The sequence below is a fragment of the Cebus imitator genome, unplaced genomic scaffold (assembly GCF_001604975.1).
Source record: "Cebus imitator isolate Cc_AM_T3 unplaced genomic scaffold, Cebus_imitator-1.0 Scaffold159, whole genome shotgun sequence".
Taxonomy (NCBI): domain Eukaryota; kingdom Metazoa; phylum Chordata; class Mammalia; order Primates; family Cebidae; genus Cebus; species Cebus imitator.
In genome coordinates, this window is record NW_016107474.1 from 6009326 (window position 1) to 6023462 (window position 14137).

General features: G+C 61.6%; 1 protein-coding gene across 5 annotated transcripts in view; it reads left to right on the top strand.

The window, feature by feature from the left end:
• ZFPM1 (zinc finger protein, FOG family member 1) overlaps positions 1-14137 on the top strand; it is a 77739-nt gene that overhangs the window by 7861 nt on the left and 55741 nt on the right. Inside the window, exon 1 of one of the 5 annotated variants that reach the window (XM_037743937.1) lies at positions 1108-1188. The exons of 3 other annotated variants lie outside the window; for them this stretch is intronic. The gene's annotated coding sequence lies outside the window, so the exon portion shown is untranslated. Of the gene's footprint in view, positions 1-1107; positions 1189-4262; positions 5016-14137 lie in introns of those variants that run through there. One more of the 5 variants, XM_017543711.2, reaches the window with a different exon arrangement.

Sequence of the window (14137 nt, forward strand, 5' to 3'; positions counted from 1 at the left end):
TAGGGGAGGTGGAGGCCGGGACTCCAGTCCTGTCTGGGTGAGGAGGAAGTAGGGGAGGTGGAGGCCGGGACTCCAGTCCTGTCTGGGTGAGGTGGAGGAAATAGGGGAGGTGGAGGCCGGGACTCCAGTCCTGCCGGGTGAGGAGGAAGTAGGGGAGGTGGAGGCCGGGACTCCAGTCCTGCCAGGTGAGGAGGAAGTTGGGCAGGGGCCTGGTCCTACCCTCTGCCCGACACCAGCTTTCACGTTTAGCACTTAAGGACCCCGAGTGAGGGTTGGGGGTGGGCTCTCGGCGGGGTGGCCTCAGCCAGTGTCCTCCATATGCCCACCTTGGGGAGCTCCTCGTTAGAGTGGAAATAACAGGGTCCCTCCTAACAGAGCTGTGTTGAGTATTCTAACAGGGTGGTATGCAGTAGGTGCTTAAATAGCAGCTGTTTGGAGCCGACCCAGGGTCCTGGGTCAAGAAGGGACCGGAGCTGCTCATGCCAGGTGACATGGTGCTCCACTCCCGTGGGCCTCGGCCTCGCAGCTGTCCATGGGGCCACTGGGCCAGTAAGGACAGAGACGGTGGGTGGCCTGGTGAGGACCAGGCTGCTTGCTGGGGGGCCCGGGTTCCCACCCACCCCGTACCCGGGTCTGGCCCTACCGCCCACGATACACCCTCCAGGACTGCAGGCTGATGCTGGTCTTCGACTCTGGAGAGGGAGGTGAGCGGGGTGAGGACGGCGTGGGACAACAGCCGGACCTCACGTCCTGGCCTGGCCTTGCTGTGACCCTGTGGACTGTCCCTCTGTTTCTGCTGTTGAAGGAGGAGCTGATGCAAACAGCTCCCTCCCGGCCACTGTGTGGGGTGCAGGCTGGGAAGGGCTGTCTAGGGGCATGGCCTCAGGGCACTCTGTGGCCTCTCAGCTGCTGGTTGCATTATTGATATTTTGCCAAAAGCCCGGAGGTCCGGAAGTTTGGCAGAGTCCCGCTGGCCCTCCTCCCCGTCAGCCAGGTGTCAGGTTTGGAAGGGAGGAGCGACTCTCCCGGAGTGCTCCACGCCCTGGGCGGGGCGGGCCTCACACCCAAGCCCCAGCCGTCGGCTTCCTCCCGGAGATCTGGCCCGCTGCTGCGGAGATCAGCCTTGGCACCGGCCAACCCATTTTACAGGCAAGAAACGGAGGCCCGGGAGGCGGTGACATGCTGGAGGTTATGTGATGCGGCAGCTGGGTCCGTGGACCCTGGGGGTGGGCCGAGGTTTCTCTGGGCAGTGCCCACACAGCCTCCCAGGCTGGCAGCCCCACCGCATCGGCCTGGGGCCCGGAGAGGCCCGGGTTCCTCCCATCTCTTCCTCCCTTCCCAGCTGCCCCGAGTTTGGGGGAAGGCAGTGGCCTGCTGCGGCAGGAATGCGGAGGCTGACCTTGGTCCCCGCCGGGTGAGCCGATAAGCAGGCCCCTCCCCTCAGCCGCCCGGGCCTCTGTCTGCTTCCCCAGCGTCCCCGGGGCGGCTGGCAGCAGCCTTGGGAGCCTCAGCTTCCCCCGCTGTGAAATGGGTGTTGGGGGCTGGTGCGCAGGCCCTGGTCTCCTGTTCCCTCAGTTCCCCACCCCTGGCTGGCGTGCGACCGGCTTGCTGAGGGCTCCTGTCTGTTCAGCGCCTCACGGGCACCCGCCTCCTGCCCTTCTCTAGGCCTGCTTAGCTTTGGGTTCTCTGCCCATTTCGCACAGGAGAAAATGGAGGGTGACAGAGGGTGGCGGCTGCGCTGGGGTCTCGCGTTGCATGGAGCTCTGGCTGTGGAAGCGGCGGGGGCAGGGTGGCCTGCGTGAACCCGGGCCCTCCAGGACTGTCGGGGGTGCGGCTTCCTGAGAAGGAGGGGCAGCCACCGCGGGTGTCCGGGTTCCTCTGGGAGCTTCCCTGTGGGCAGCCACGATTGGGGTCCAGCTGGAGCCGGGAGTGGAGTGTCCTAGGCGCTCTGTTGCTGTAGGGAGGTTACTTTGCTTCTCCAAGCCTCAGCCTCCATCTCTGCAAAATGGGGGTATCGCAGGGCACCAGGCTGGACTCCGGGGGTGCCTGGTCCTTGTGCAAGTCACTCAGCCGCCGCCATAAAACGGAGCAGTGATGCTGACAGCACAGGGCTGTGAGGATGGACACCACCCGGCACAGGATATGCAGCCTGGGCCAGGGCCCCGTGGGGTCTGTGCTGTGTAACGGAATCCACATACACAGGCAGGCTCCCCCTCCCCTCCGCAGGCCGCTGCCCTGCCCAGGTGCCCCTGCCACGGCCGGCTTCACGTGGACCCGCTCCTTGCCAGTTCTTCCTGGCCACCTGCACCTGCCACCGCCTCCTGCCCCGACTAACCTTTCTTCCAACAAGCCCCCACTCCCAAAGTCAGGCCCAGGGAGCAGGATCGGAGGATGCCCCAGGGCCAGGTGGTCACGGCTCCTTCCTGCAGTGGCGTGCATGGGGAAGGACCTGCTGGGGAGTCCTCCGGGGACAGGGGACAGGGCCTCATGATTGATGGTGCGTCCATCCTGGACATTCTCAGCCCCCAGTGAGGGACCAGGTGCCTGCGGCCACCCCCTCACCCTCTCCTGGGGATCCTTTGGCATGAGTGGCCACAGGGCCTCCCCCCGATGCGACCCCAGGCCTGAGCCCCTCTCCATGCTGGGCCTCCAGGCTCACCAGTGCCAGCAAGCATTCCCGGGCATTCACTAGGCCCTGCCTCACGCTCGGCCACTGTGCCCAGGATTCGATAGGCGTGACCTCATGTCCTTCACCCAGCAGCCTTTGAGGGAGGCCCAGTGTGCAGATGGGAAACTGAGGCTTAGAGAGTTTCCAGGTCCACCCCAGCCCTGGGACTTGAGCTCCTACACCTGGGCAGGGGAACCACCAGCAGATATTTTGTGGAGGGAGTGGGAGGAGGGCAGCAGTGGTGGTTTTTACAGGAGACCTTTCCCTGGTCCCGCTGGGCCAGAGGATGCTCATCTTCAGGCTGAGGAAACTGAGGCCTTCCTGTGTCTCCAGGCAGATCCTCCTCTGGGCTCAACACTGTGCCCTCCTGTGCTGTGACCCTGAGCAAGTCCCTTCCCCGCTGTGGGCCAAAGTGGCCACAGCAGGGACTTAGAGATATAGAAAAGAGATGAGAGCCACGGCCAGACCTGGCGTACAGGGCACGGCCAGCCCTGGGCACACTCAGGGCACAGCCAGCCCCGGGCACTTCTCAGAAGCCCCAGATGGTGGGTCCAGGCTTCAGCCAGCTAGGAGTCCTTGAGAGACCATTGTTCCGCAGCCCGTGGTCCATCTGTCAATCCTTGGGGGATGGAAGGAGTGGACTAGAGGCTCCTTCTTCCTGTTGGACAGAGGGGCTCTGTTTAGGGCCTGGGTGCCCCATCTTGAGGAAGGTCCTGAGGACAGGCGAGCAGCCCCCCAACATTTGGGGGTGCCCTGAGCACATCTGAGCCCGAGGGCCTGAGGCATGTGAGCGTTGCCTCCAGTCGGGACTCCCAGGTGCCCCCGAGCTGCCTGTTTATGACTGATGGTTCCCGACCCCAGGCCTGGGGCCTGGATATGCTCCCGGGGGCGGGGACAGGATGCTCTGTGAGTCCCAAGGCGGGAGGATGGGGTGTTTGCACCTCAGTCCTGCTGCTGTCCCCAATACCATCTGCCCTCTTTCCACTTCATGGCACAGCTCAGGAAGGCTTGGGACTGCCTCAGCCCACTGGGGACCCTGAGGCGGTCGGCTTCAGTCTCCCCCATTGCTCACAGGTCCACACCCACCTCCACCAAAACCAAACGCCTTCCCAGAGAGCAGAGAGGCCCCCTGCGCCCACTGTGGTGGTGGCTGGTGGGCATCCAGGTCATCCCCATACCCTCCCGGCTCTGCAGGCTGCAGCCTGGCCGCCCTGTACTGTCTCCTGGTCGGGCCTCTGGCGGGCACAGGTTTCAGCTCCTGTGATAACTGGGAAAGTTGAACTGGCCCCATTACTGCGCGGAGATGGTGGGGGAGATACAGCCTGATAATGGAGGAGATAGCAGCTTCTCGGTGGCCAATAGCCCAGCCTCTCCACCCATTAACATTCCCCACCAGCGATCCGCCTATCTCCTCCATTTCCACTCCTCCCGAAGATAAGAATGGAAATTCTGACTTCATAGCTCACTGATTAAAGTGTCTGGATTTCTTGATAATACACAGATAAATTATGTTTTTGAAAAAGAAGGTAGGGAAGAGGGTGAGGAGGATGGGGCCTGGGGTGGGTGGGAGCCCTTGGCCATCTCTCCCAGCCTCTTTCGGCCCCTGGGCTGGGCCGTGAACCCCCAACCTGCCCCACCTCGGCCTCTACAGTCCCCATGTCCAGAGGCACAGAGTGAGCTCACAGCAGGGCCCAGGCTGAGGAGGCACAGGCAGGGCACAGCGTCCGCTCAGAAGAGAAACAGCAAACACGTGGTAACGCTGGAGACTCGAGCTGGTAGCCAAAGCACAGGCCTGCGGGGAAGCCCTCTGTCCTGCTGGGAGGGGGACGTGCCCCTCCCAGCACCTCCCAGCAGCCTGGTGGTGGGCAAAGGGTGGAGGAACAAGCCAGAAGTGTGAGCCTGGCTGGCTACACGTGCCTCGGGCCATGACTCCATGCCTCGGTTTACCCACCTGTCAAATCAGTGGGAGCACAGGCCCCTCCTCATAGCCTTGCCAGCCATGCAATGCCCCAGGGCAGGCTTTTAACCTGTTCGGATCCCTGCTGTTCCCCCTGGTGTCTATAACAGTGCCCGGTTATGCAGTAGGTGCTTAATAAATGCTGAGGGCCCAGGCAGAGCCCCATTGGCCAGCTGGGGAGGGGGAGGGCCTTGCCTGCCTTGAGAAGCCCTGTGTGCTCCCTGACCGTGCTACTGTGCCTGACAGCTGCACCCAGATGGGACTCAGGTGCCATCGCGGCGTCTGTCTGGATAAAGCCGCCTCCTTCAGCTGATCCAAGATCCCGCACTGATGGAGCGATTAGCAGCGATTAGGGCCTGGCGTGCGACTAATCCTCCTGCTGAGGGACAGGTGAGGCAGCCATAGAGGTGGAGGGGGATACCGAGGCCTGGCAGCTGCAATGTCTCCTAGAGGCAGTGGCCCGGCCGCTCCCTCGCTGACAGAAAGGCTTCGTGGAGCCGCCTGGGCTCCCGGTGGGTGCAGGGCGGCTTGCCATGTCCCCCTTCCTGGATTTTATTTTTTACGTGACTCTTGAGAAATGAGATCCTTTGGGATCCCAAAGGCAGTATCGCTGGGGCCGTGCGGACGGTGATATTTCTGGGTGGTTCTGGGGCCTCCCAGTTGTAATAATCCTGATGGTGGCCCGTGGTCACGCCACAGCTGTACGGAGCCCCGGCAGCGCTGGTGTGGAGTGCTCTGCAGCCCGGGGAGGGGCGCCTATGACCTCATTCTCCTCGGAGAACTGAAGGTTCATCCAGTTTGAGTAACTCACCCAAGGTCACACAGCATGGAGAGAACAGAAGGGACTCTGGCCTCTGGCTTAGAGTCTCCATCCTGGCTGGAGGTGTTGGGGTGTTTGCAGTGGGGGGCGGCAGCTGACGAGCCTCCCAAGGTGCTCACCCCTCCCATTCAGGGAAAAGGCCAAGCACAGAGAAGGCAGGGGACAGGTGAGGACCACGCAGCCTGTCCTGGCAGTGGGAGGGGACGGTCTGCCTCTGTTCTTGTTTCTTGCGTTCATTTCATCTGCCCCCAGAAAATAGGCTCCTTTGGTGAGAAAGTTGGTTTCTTGCTATCTTTTGGGTTTGGTTTTGTTTCATTATTCTAAAAGGAAGTCAGCTATTTCCAGTACAGTGGGGTGTGTATGTGGGGGAGGGGGAAGTGTCAGCCTCAGTGACCAGTGTGTAAATCCCGACCCCTGGCCAGCAGCCCAGGCAAATGTCTTCACACCCCTTGGCCTCAGTTTCCTCACCTGAATCATGGGCATGGTCCCAGTTCCAGCCTCCTTGGCCTTTGAGGAATGAGACAGGACAGAAGTGGGCAGAGCATCCCGGGTCTCAGTCAACCCAGGAACAGAGGTGTTATTAACGGGGGGAACATGTGCGGGATGAGGGTCCCTGCCGTGGGGCCACCTCTTCAAAGCCCTCTCTGCCCTCAGCCCACCCTCCCTGAATCCTGCTGGCATTCTTACCGCACTGTTTCAGGAAACAGCTCCGGTGTGTTCATGACCTGCGAGATTACCCAGGGCCCCGTCCCATCACACAGCAGACAGAGTCGCTCTAGAACATATATCCCTGTGATCGCAGAGTCCGCTGCTTGTGAACCCCGATAGTTGCCACAGTCACCCAGACCCGGGGCCACAGCAAACAAGCAGGGGGTGCAGCCTCTGCCCCCATGGCCCTGGTTCTTCCACATCCCAGAGGCTCAGTCCTCAGTGTCCCCATCTGTCAAATAGGGCCCTGCAGGCCACGGCCAACCCCCCAGGGTCTCCCCACCCCTCCCAGCTGTGCCCGTCCAGGGCTTCTCAAGGAAGGAGCTCAGCCCCTGCCCAGTGACCTGCTGAGAGGCCCTGGTTCAGGTCCCAGCTGCCCCTCCTTTGCTGTATGACCTCAAGCAAGCAACTTCAGTTCTCTGGGCCTTGCTGCCGCCACCTATAAAGTGAGGGGCCAGCCCCTCTCTCGTCGTCCTTTCAAGGAGCTGATGGCGTAGACGGCAGGACCTGCCCTACAGGACATGTGTGCAGAGGCTCCTGTGGTCCTGTGACCTCTAGACCCCAGGCCTCACAGCCGCCTCAGATCCCTCCCTCCAGTCACAAGCTCTGGCTGGCTGCTGGTTGTGCTGGGCACAGCAGGCCCTAAGCTGACCTGTGCTCTTCCAGGCTGGGGCCTGAGAGAGGGAGGCCCCCACCCCCTAGTTCTGTGGCTTTGGGAGGTGGGGTGGGGGTATTTTCTACCCTACCACCCCCCAACGAAAAAGAAGAAAAGAAAAGGGAACTTGATAGAAAGGGTGAAGCACGCCGTGCTGTGGAGGAGGTGCTATCACTGGTATCTATCTGCCTGCTCGAGCTGAGCCGCCCCCCTTCCCCTTATCTCACCCCACCCAAATGCCAGGAACAAAAGCAAGAACAGACTCTCACCCGAATGCCCATGAGCCCATGGCCCCCTACACACCTGCAAGCCCACTGTCCCAGTGCACCATGAGCCACTGCCCCCGACACTCCCAGGAGCCAACAGTCCCCAATACACTTTCCAGCTCACTGTCCCCGACACACCCTCGAGCCCACTGCCCCCAATGCATGGAGCCGCCAGATCTAGAGGGAGAGCTGAGTGCTCAGAGTTCTCTGAAAGTCTTCATCATCATCACCATTATCATTTTGCAAAGAAAGCCCCAAAATAGCCCCCTCCCCGAGACAAGGCAGCCGAAAATAAGAAGTCGCCCTAAGCAGCACCCCTCCCAACCCTAGGAGGGACGAGGCCGGCCTTGGAGAGCGGCCGGGACTTGGGGCCAGGTCGTAGCTGTGCCGGCCTCTTGGCTATGCGACCTTGGGCCAGTACCGTTCCCCCTGTGAGTCATCCCTGAATGGGTGTCAGGGAACCCTGCACTGTAAATAAATTCCCCCACCACCCCCAGGCAGCTCTTTTCTGCTCCTAGACTGGGGGCCGGGACTGTCACCCAGAATCTGATACCCCAGGGCCCTGTCCCCCAGGCCCCGCCCCCCTGGCCAGGGCACAGTGGTCCTAACCAGGCTGCTGGTAGCCAATGAAAATGGAGTATGCAAATGAGCAGGGGTGAGGACCAGGGATTGGCTGAGCTGCTGTGTTGGGGCGGGGCCTCCTCCAGGGGCTGCCCTTGACCTGGGGAAATAGTTCCCACCCTGGACAGGGACCCCTCCCTCGGCCACCGCCATCTGCTCTGGAAGGGCCCGCCTTTTAGGGGCCTCGCTGCCCGAGCACAGGCGGGTGGACAGGCTGGCCTCTGGATGACCTGGCAACCCTCAGAGCCCAGACCCACGTGGCCTGAGTTGGGGACCAGGACCCAGGAGTGACGGAGAGGGGTGGAGCCGGCAGCCGCTCCCGAGTGGGAACAGTGAGTTCACAAATGGGCAGGGACGGCCCAGGGACGGCCAGCCTCCCTCCCACCCCGTGTCTGGGCCCACTCCAGACCCTCCTGCAGGCTGCCTCCACCGCTCCACCCTCTCCCCGCACTGACTTCCACCCGGGACCTCATTCTGCCAGGCTTCTGAAGTGCTGGCCAGGCCAGGGATGTACCACCATCTTAATGAATGACAGTCCCAACCCCTTTGCCCACCCTCAGTTTCCCCATCTGTAAAACGGGAAGGGAGTCTAATAGGTCTAGCTGCTAGGATGATCTCTAGGCTCTTTGGCAAGTCCCTTGCAGGCCTGGGCCCTTCCCCTGCAGCCCTTTCCCCTTCCACACCATGAGACTGAGGTGGCAGGTCCTCTGGGGGTCCTCCCTCTGTCTGTGGCTGTGGCATAGTCTGGAAACCTGAGGTCTTCCAGATTTCCCATTGTCAAAAATTCACGTGCCAGGATTCCATGTGTGGGGGGGCTCAGGACGCTGTGGGAAGGTACGCCGTGTTCTGCTGGCACAGTGGGTCTTGCTGGCAAACCAGGCTGAGGTCGGCTCCGCCGCCCAAGACCTGGCTGGAGGCCCTGTCAGTTCCCATGGCACCTGCAAATCAGCCACGGGAGGTGGGTGTTTGTCAAAAATGTGTAAGTGGAAAATAGTGGCGGGCGAGGAGGGAAAGAGTCTGAGCTGAGATCTAAGGAGAGGAAGTAGGGAGGGGCCATCGGACCAGAACCAGATATCACCTTGTCAGGGCCCCACCCCCTAATGTGTGGTGCTGTGCATCTCGAGTGGTGAGGGCCAGAGGTGCGTGCCCAGCAAGGGCGGAGGGTCTCCCCACGAGGCCCTCCCAGTCTGCAGAGGGGCCTGCACGCATGCGGGCAGCTCTGTCTCCCCCAGGACAGCTCAGGGCATTTAGCAGGTGTTCCCTAAATACCATACCCCAGCTGATTTCTGGATCTGCTCCCCATGCCCGGCCTGTCCCCAAAGGCAAAGCAAGAAGAAGAAAAAAGAAACCGAGGCTGGGCGCTGTGGCTCATGCCTGTAATCCCAGCACTTTGGGAGGCTGAAGTGGGCGGGTCATGAGGTCAAGAGATCAAGACCATCCTGGCCAACATGGTGAAACCTCGTCTCTACGAAAAATACAAAAATTAGCTGAGCGTGGTGGTGCGTGCCTGTAATCCCAACTACTCAGGAAGCTGAGGCAGGAGAATCTCTTGAACCTGGAAGGCAGAGGTTGCAGTGAGTCAAGATCATGCCACTGTACTCCACCCTGGCAACAGAGTGAGACTGTCTCAAAAAAAAAAAAAAAAAAAAAAAAAAAGGAAACTGAGAAAAAGCCAGGGCCTCCAGAGCCAGCGTCATCGTGGCCAAAGGCCGCTCCAGTGTGGGGGCAGTGGGGGCATCGCCTGTGGAAAGCCAGGGTCCTTGTCCCTATGGCCGGACTGTGACTCACTCCTCCGGGGCCCTTGCCGTCAGGGCCACCGTTTGTTCTGTGTGTCCTTCCTGGGGATGGGGCTGCTGGATGGGCTGGAACCCGCTGCCTCTGGATGCCCATGGGTGTCCCCTGTGGTCTCCAAACCTGTACTGAGTGCCTGCTATGTGCTGGGCATGGGCCAGGGAGCCCAGGTGACCTCATGGAGCCCCAGCCTAATGGGGGAGAGTGAACAGAGGGAGGACCTGAGTCCCTGATCCTGGGGTCTGACCTACTCTGTGGCAGAACCGCTGGGGAGGCTGTTGTCAGCAGACTGTTTGTGTGGCAGGCTGGGTGGTGACACTGAGAGACAGGTGAGGATGCAGCATGGGAAAACACGTCCTCTCCCAGCACACAGTGGGAGCTCTGAGTAAGGAATGAGGTCGTCCAGGCTGGGGTGGAAGAGGCAGCATGACACACTGACCCAGGGCCCAGTTCCGATGCCCACACCTCACCCGGCGTGGTCCAGCCTCCAGGACAGGCATTCCCTTCCTCATGTGACCTTGCCAGCCACATAGTAGGCTGCCCAGAGACCACCTTCTTTTTTTTTTTTTTTTTTTTTTGAGACGGAGTTTCACTCATGTTACCCAGGCTGGAGTGCAATGGCGCGATCTCGGCTCACCGCAACCTCCGCCTCCTGGGTTCAGGCAATTCTCCTGCCTCGGCCTCCTGAGTAGCTGGGACTACAGGCACGCACCACCATGCCCAGCTAATGTTTTGTATTTTTAGTAGAGACGGGGTTTCACCATGTTGACCAGGATGGTCTCGATCTCTTGACCTCGTGATCCACCCGCCTCGGCCTCCCAAAGTGCTGGGATTACAGGCTTGAGCCACCACGCCCGGCCAGAGACCACCTTCTAAAGGAGCGAGGGGGCCCAGGAGAAGGAAAGCCCAGCTCCCCTGCGTCCATCGTGGACCATGCTCTTCCTCTCCACTTACTCTGCCCTGGCCACGATGGGTGCTCCTAATCCAGACAGGGACAGGACTCCCTGAGCTCCCAGTCAGCTGACCCTGCAGGGCTGGAGCCGTGTGTGACCTCCACCCTTGCAAAGGCTAGCAGCCAGTGGGTCCAGCCTAGGCTGTAGCATCTAGGCTCTGAGATGACCGTGGCAGAGGCAGCTCCTGCACACAGTGTAGGGGTCAGGGCCCCAAGAGGACCGTGGCTGCAGTGGCTCTCACGCATGGTGTGGGGTCAGGGCCCCGAGATGACTGTGGCCATGGCAACTCCGTGCACAGTGTGGGTGGGGGCAGGGCCCCGAGATGACAGGGGCCACGGCAGCTCCCGTGCACAGTGTAGGGGTCAGGGCTGCCGGCTCTGAAGCCATGTGGCCTGGGCATGAGTCCCTGCCTGCCACTTACAGGGTCCCCTTGGATCTACCACAGACACTTGAGGCTGTGGCTGAGACAGGCTCGGTCTCCATATCTATAAAACGGGGGTGAGGCTTCTGGGGGCTGGGAGGGCCCTCAGGCTCTGGGGATGGCACTTCCCAGGGTTCTGGGGCTCAGCCTGGCTCTGTACCACGTTTCCAGCAGGTTATTCCTGAGGGGATGTGCAGGTCCACAAGAGCCTTGGGTGGGCTGGGGCAGGAGTCGTGTGGGCTGCAGGGAGTGGAGCCAGAAGCCTGGGCCTCCCTGGTGAGATCCCGGCAGAGACCGCTCTCTAGATAGGCCACCTCATCTGGGCTCCTGCCACGCATGGCCACCGGCAACCCCACCCCATCTGTGGACCCACAGCTCAGGGAGGGAGGGGCAGGGCTGGACCCCAGTAAGACCCGAGATACAGTGTTGGGCAGGGCAGGTGCCCTCGGGGCACAGACAGAGATGTGCTGGGGTCTGTGCTTTGGTCCCGGGAGGAAGGGAAGAGGCACACAAGAGCGCCTGCTGCACGCCCCACAGACGGAGAGAGTGGCACCTCCTGCTTGTTAATTTGATTTGTTTTGTTCTGTTTTTTTGAGAGAGAGTCTCACTCTCTTGCCCAGGCTGGAGTGCAGTGATACAATCTTGGCTCACTGCAACCTCTGCCTCTCGGGTTCAAGCGATTCTCCTGCCTCAGCCTCCCAAGTAGCTGGGACTACAGGTGTGCACCACCACGCCCAGCTAATTTTTGTGTTTTTAGTAGAGACAGAGTTTCACCATGTTGGCCAGGGTGGTCTCGAACTCCTGACCTCGTGATCTGCCTGGCTCGGCCTCCCAAAGTGCTGGGATTACAGACATGAGCCACCACACCCAGCCTGACTTTTCTATTTTTTTATTGTGGTAAAACGTACTCATATTTCCCATATCAACCCTTTCCAGCATACAGCTCCGAGAAACAAGTACCTTCAGTGCTGGGAGCCCGCAGCCGTGGGTCCCAGAGCTCCACGCCCCCCCAGCACGGGCTCTGCCTGATCGTGGCTCCCACCCTCACCCCAGCCCCACTCGGCGTCCGAGGCTCTGGCTCTGCGGGCTGGAGGTTCATGTGTTAGCTCCTGGTTTCAGGCAGGGAAGCAGGCCCAGGGCAGGTCTGCGACACGGAGCTCAGAGCCCTAATGCCCCTCAAGCTTCCAGGATGCCGCAGCCCTGGGCCCCACCGGAACTGGGGGCCAACTGGGCAGGAGGTCTGGGCACAGGCCCTACAGCTCGGTCGTCCCCGTGGGACCCGGAAGCCCCGGTCTCTGCAGCTGTGTGGTGGGAGCGGTCCGTTTGCTGCCTGGGACCCTGGAAGGAGGAAAGGCTGAAAGGAGCCAGACGCGTGACTTCCTCCTTTCTGAACAGCATCCGAGGGTCTGGACACCAGGGTCCCCTGGGTCTGGGATGAATCCCTGGGACGGCCCACCTGGAAGAGGTGGCACGAACCACCTACCCTCGGGCTGTGGTTGGATTCTGTGAATGAAAGCCTGGAATCTCCTGGGCTCGTGGGCTCACCCGCCGCCCCTCTGGCCTCAGCGCAGCTGTACAGAGGTTGATGAGGGACCCTCTCACAGCGGCCTGGAGGGCAGGGGGCAGGCGCACCCACAGGCCTGGTCTCAAGGGCTCCAGGGCGGGAGGAGGGTCGGCCGCTAGGGAGGGCCATGACGTCCAACCGTCCTGGGGTCTGGGCGCCGCCCTACCTCTCTCCTGGCAGGGCCCATCCTGCTGAAACTGGGCCCCCTTCCAGGGAGCCAGCAGCCTCCACCCATCTGACTCAGGCTTACTGCGACGGCTCCGGGAGCCGTGGCCCCCACCCCATCTGTCAGCCCTTATTATCCATCTGGGGAGGGGGTTGCCCCCAGCCCCAATGCTCAGGCCCTGCTGTGACCTCTCCTGGGACTCTGGCAGGCCTGCAGCCCCATGCATGGCTTAGCCAGCCTGCCACACATATGGCCTGACCCCATGCTCACCCTCACCCTGTGGTTTTGCCCCCCTTGGCCCCACGTGGCCTCAGCTCCCCCACCCACATCCCATCCCTGGGCGCACCCCCTCAGCTGTTCACCACGTGGCTTCGCCCCCCCCCCCACATCCCATCCCTGGGCTCTTCCCCAAGAGGTTTAGTAATCGGTTCTCCAGAGTGAAACAATCTCATGTAATCTATCAGTGGCTATCAGCCCCATCGGAGAGCCGGGAGTGGCCGGGCCCAGAGATGGCGCCAACCTTCAGCGTCGATAAAGTTTCCGAGTTCAGCGGTGATGAATGTTGAGTAAGCGCAGGCCGAGCCGATAGGATGTGGACTTGGCAGGCCGAGGCTCCGGCTGAAACCAATCTCTCCCCTATCAGCCGGGCAGGGCTTTCTCAGGGCCCGGCTCTTTCTTCCCTCCTCCTCTGCCTCCCTTTCTCTCTGCCTTGCCCCGCCCGGCCCCTGCCCCTGGGGACACAGGTGGGGGACCAGCGCACTGGCCCTAGCCCCAGAGAAGAGGCAGGCTCAGGGCAGGGGGAGGATCCCAGGGAGCCCAAAGAGGTGGCCAGAAGCTGGGGGGCCTGCCTGGAGGTGGCGGCAGATACAACAGCTGCCAGGCCAGGGTTCCCTCAACATCCCAGTGACCCTAACACAGCCTGACAGATTTTGGAATTCTACTCAGTGTCTGATGGTGGCTTCCCACGGTGTCCCGAATAAAACCCCAGCTTCCTCCAAAGCCTCCAGGCCCTGCCTCCCCACCGTTCCTGGGCCATGTGGGGCCCCTTCCACTTCGAGGTGGGGAGCCCTGCCTTCACGCCCTCTGCCCTGGGCTCTTCTCAGTCACAGTAAAGGTCACCCCTGAGAAGCGCTGGTGACCAGCCCATGTGAAGCCAGGCCCCCACGCCAACCCACTCTTCTCTGTCCTGAACACTGTCCGACTCTCCGTGGCCCCCACGCCAGCCGCTCTTCCCCATCCTGAACACCGTCCGAGCCTCCGTGGCCCCTGTGCCAGCCTGCTCTCCTCCGCTGAACACTGTCCGACTCTCCGTGGCCCCCACGCCAGCCTGCTCTCCTCCGTCCTGAACACCGTCCGAGCTTCCGTGGCCCCCACGCCAGCCCGCTCTCCTCCGCTGAACACTGTCCGACTCTCCGTGGCCCCCACACCAGCCCGCTCTCCTCCGTCCTGAACACCGTCCGAGCCTCCGTGGCCCCCACGCCAGCCGCTCTTCTCCGTCCTGAACACTGTCCGAGCCTCCGTGGCCCCCACGCCAGCCGCTCTTCTCC